General features: G+C 39.9%; 1 pseudogene; it reads left to right on the forward strand.

Annotated features, from left to right (window-relative positions):
- The first annotated feature begins 3,324 nt into the window (after positions 1-3,324).
- Positions 3,325-4,536, forward strand: LOC101595153 (annotated as a pseudogene).
- Positions 4,537-4,957: the final 421 nt, after the last annotated feature.

The raw sequence follows: 4,957 nt of genomic DNA on the forward strand, positions 1-4,957 counted from the left end.
AGAATGGATGAAGGAGAGGACAGAATATCTAAGGTAGCAGACCAGATGGCAGATCTAATACAGTCCAACAAAGAGAAAGACAAACATATAGAAAAGTGTGAGTGGGAATTTCAAATATTCAGGACACTATGAAAAGATCAAATATAAGAATTCAGGGCATAGCTCATTGTAGATGGTAGGCCCAAGCTGAAAGTGGGGGTTACAGGTCACTGTCCACTAAGAAATTGAGGAAGAACATAACTAATATACAAGAGTTAGAGAGGAGAGAGATAGAGGGGAGAGGAGGAGAGGGAGGGAGGGAAGATGTAGGAGATTTAGGTCAGTCTTGATCCTACCCTCTCCAGTGTCTTATGGTTCAGGTGTTTCCTGAAAGGGTCTAGTGAAGGTTCAGCCATTTTGTTTGTCTTTTAGGAAGTAGAATTTTATGGTACCATTGCCGTTTGGGTCAGGATTACTGTTTTCCACCCTTCGAAGCCCTCCACGCCCTCCTCTCCATCCTATTGTCTAGTCCATGAGGTGCTTGCTGGGTATGTAACCAAAACAATGACAGCCTTCTGTCAGAGTACTTGATGACCCACCAAAGGCCAGTGGTAGTACCCTATTGCTGAAGACTCCATATGCAGCTGACACATATAATGGAATGACATGGCTGGAAGCCAGGAGAGAGTCAGTCCACAGACAGTCAGCACGTCTAGTACCAGAAGGTGCTACATAGGCGACTGGGGGAAATGACCAAGATCTGTCCAAGCAATGCATTGTTTAACCTAATTAGCAACAAATAACCTGATGTGATGCCCACACAAGTGCAATAGTGGTACACAGCCATGGTGAGGAACCAATTGCTCTTGATTTGGCTAACTGATCCACTCAGTGGTACTAGACCCATAGTTGGAGCTGGGAAACAAGTCAGAACCATACCCAAACACAAGCCCACTCTATAATATCAAGCTACCATCAATCACGGGGTATAAGAGGGCCTACACCTATCAAACTGTCTATCAAAAAAGTAAGTGTTATCTCAATTTTCCGGGTGCTAACTTACTCCCCGTTGGAGAATCTGCTTCTCTTTTCCAGATAGATGCAGATCCTAAGAAGAGAGCTGCCCCAACATACCTCAAAAGGGGCCCAACTGACTCTAAGGACAACTGGCGAAACAAGCAAGGGTGATGTTTTCCTGTGAACTGGATACCAGCACAAAGGGGAAGGAGACCAACGCAGAGAAAAATCAACTCCTACCAAATCAGAAAGCCAGAGCCTCAGAGGCCCCCAACACCTCAGCACTGAAGCAGACCAAAAATGAAGCCAACATGGCTCAGGGAAATTTTGTGGAAGAGGGGGCAGAAAGAATGTCAGAGTCACATGTTGGATCATGATTTGCAGAGACATTTATCATACCAATAACTGGGGGCTAACTCCACAATTCACAACCCATTTACATCAACAAGGAGGGTCCAACGGGAGGGGGTAGATCACAGATGAGCCTAAACAACGGTACCAAACTGCCTATATTTACTGAAAAGAAAACTAATAAATTAAATTAAAAAAAAAAAAATTCAGGGCATAGTAGAAGGAGAAGAATTCCACACCAAGGCATAGTAGGCATCTTCAACAAAATCATAGAAGAAAATTTCCCCCAAATTGGGAAAGAGGTGCCAATGCAGATACAGGAAGCCTTTAGAACCCCAGCCAGATAAAACCTGGAAAGAACCTCTCCTTGTCTTATTATAATCAAACTACCAAACACACAAACCAAGGAAAAAATACTGAAAGCAGTCAGAGAGAAAAATCAAGTTACCTACAAAGGAAAGCCCATCAGGATTATAGCAGATTATTCAACACAAACTTTTAAAGCCAGAAGGGCTTGGAGTGATGTATTCCAAGTTCTGAATGATAACAACTGTCAATCAAGGTTACTTTATCCTGTGAAGCTATCCATTCAAATAGACAAAGAAATAAGGACATTCCATGACAAAAGCAGGTAAAGGAATATTTGAATACAAAACCAGCTCTACAGAAAATACTTGATATGATCATCCATGCTGGAGAAAAGGAAAAACACATATATAAGGAACCTGGAAAAAACAAGCAATACTCAGATACTAGTTAACACAAGAAAGCAAATGTAGAACCGGAACCACACACACACACACAAAATGGCAAACATAAATACACACCTTTCAATAATATCTCTTAATATCAATGGCCTTAATGCCCCAACCAAAAGACATAGGTTTGCAGACTGGGTTAAAAAGCAGGATCCTACAATTTGTTATATTCAAGAAACTCACCTTTCTACAAAGGATAGACATTATCTTGGGGTGAAAGGTTGGATAAAGGTGTTTCAAGCAAATGGGCCTAGAATAAAAGCAGGGTTTGCTATCCTAATATCTGACAAGGTAGACTTCAGTCCAATGTTGGTCAAGAAAGATAAGGAAGGTCACTTTGTATTGATTAAGGGCACACTCCAACAGGAGGACATTACAATCCTAAACATATATGCAGCTAACATGGGGGCTCCCAAATTCATCAAAACAAACACTATAGAACTAAGGTCACAGATAACACCAAACACAGTGGTGGTGGGTGACTTTAACACCCCCCTCTCATCAATTGACAGGTCATCCCAGGAAAAAATATACAGAGAGACATCTGGACTAAATGAGGTCATTAAAGGAATGGACCTAACAGGACATTTCATCCAAAGGCTGCAGAATATACATTCTTTTCAGCAGCACATGGAACATTCTCTAAAATAAACCATATATTAGGACACAAAGCAAATCTTAACAAATTCAGGAAAAGTGAAATAATTCCTTGAATTCTATCTGACCACAATGGAATTAAACTACAAATTAGCAGCAAGAAAGTCTATAGAACATACACAAAATCATGGAAACTAAACAATACACTACTAAATGATGAATGGGTCAATGAAGAATTCAAGAAGGAAATCAAAAAATGTATAGAGTCAAACAATAATGAGAACACAACATACCAAAATCTCTGGGACACATTGAAGGCAGTTCTAAGAGGCAAATTTATAGCCTTAAGTGCCTATATTAAGAAATTAGAGGTCAGTGGCTGTGGTCGCCTGCTCCAGAGGGCAGCCTGCCACCACTGTGCTCTCTTCACACAGGTAGAATGTTCGAGCTGTGATTTCCTTTGGACAACTCATGATATTTATCATTGTGCCAAGATGCTATAAATAAAAGATAGGTGGATTATTTTCTCGATGGAGGACAACAGTAGACGTTATAGAAGGTATAGATAAGGAAATTCAAGCATTGGAAGAATTTAGGGGGACAAAAAAAAAGAGACTGCAAAAATTATGGGTTGGAAGATTAATTTTCTATTCCTCAGTACTCTATGTGTTTAAGTGCTTAATTGTGTATCTCTGGTATCTTCCTGATGAATTCACAGCAAGACTTGCCATGACACTCCCATTTTTTGCTTTTCCTTTGGTCATCTGGAGCATAAGAACCATGCTTATCTTCTTCTTTTCCAAGAGGACAGAGAGAAATAATGAAGCATTGGATGATTTAAAATCCCAGAAGAAAAAAAATACTTGAAGAAGTCATGGAAAAAGAAACTTATAAGACAGCCAAGTTAATTCTTGAAAGGTTTGATCCAGACTCAAAGAAAGCAAAGGACTTTGAGCCACCATCTGTTGGAGCAGCTGTAACTACAAGACCTGGACAAGGTAAATAACTTTGTAGAAATGGCTGCTGCTGTTGGAAAGATCCATATATACCCAAAGATTCATCAGCGAACTGCAGCTCAAAGAAACCTTTCTCCAGCACCAGCAAATTCTAATCAGGGCCCTCCTCCACAAGTTCCAGGACTCCTGGGCCACCAAAGGATGTCTCAACCCCTGGTGGACCACCAGAAAGAACTGTTACTCCAGCCTTAACCAGACGCCTTGGATCTCCTGCTACTTCAGTGCCTGGAATGGTTCTTCATCCTCCAGGTCCACCCTTGGCAAGACCTATCCATCCCTGAGACCAAGGTGCTCTGGATAGAATTGTTGAATATTTAGTTTGTGATGGTCCACAGAACAGGTATTCCCTTATATGTCAGCAGTGTTTTACTCATAATAGCATGGCGCTAAAAGAAGAATTTGAATACATTGCATTTCAATGTGCCTGCTGCTTTTTCTTGAATCCTGCAAGAAAAACCAGATCCCAGGGTCCAAGAATTCTAGCGTTCAGTTTTGAGAAGAGGCAGGCAGTGGAAGACTCAAGTTCAGCTTGTCCTTTGCCATCAGAAAGTATACCCTTATCAGAGAATGAATTTAATGAAGAATCCTTAGAAGAATGGGATGTTCTCAATAATAGTACTGAGGAGACAGACGAGAAAATACCAGCTACCCAGCAGTCAAACCAAGTGATTGAAAAAGCATCTGCCTCACAGAAACTGGAGGAAAAACAAGAGACTGAACACGAGGAAACCTCAGCAAGTGAAGCCAAATCAACATTTCCTAGAGCTGATGCTCTTCAAAATCTTGAACTAAGTGGAGAGTCTTTGAAGAAACGGTAGTAAATGCTTCCATGTGCCTTCAACTGGATGTTTGTAGTGTTGATGTCATTTACTGCTTTTTTTTTGGTGGTACTTTAAAAAAAAAGCAAACAAAAATTTTGCCACTCTAAGTATATACTTAATATCATTCAAATTCAGATTGTCCAGCAATTTCAGTACATCTGAGTTTATCTACTGGATATTGAAATTAAAGTGTTATCAGTGAAGCAAGATCCTTTTGAATGTGCAAAGACCCACACTGTTCAGATAGCTTTTAGATATTTTGTGCATTCTAAATATTTACAAAATGGATAGCACTTTTATTTTATACATGTTTAACCTGCAAATAACTATTTTGATGTAGGAAGAACACTGACTAGGAAATAATGTCTTAAAGACTAAAATACCATTAACATTTGGAGTACTTCATTATTAAATATGA

This window comes from Jaculus jaculus, chromosome 6, assembly GCF_020740685.1.
Source record: "Jaculus jaculus isolate mJacJac1 chromosome 6, mJacJac1.mat.Y.cur, whole genome shotgun sequence".
In the NCBI taxonomy this organism is placed as follows: Eukaryota; Metazoa; Chordata; class Mammalia; order Rodentia; family Dipodidae; genus Jaculus; species Jaculus jaculus.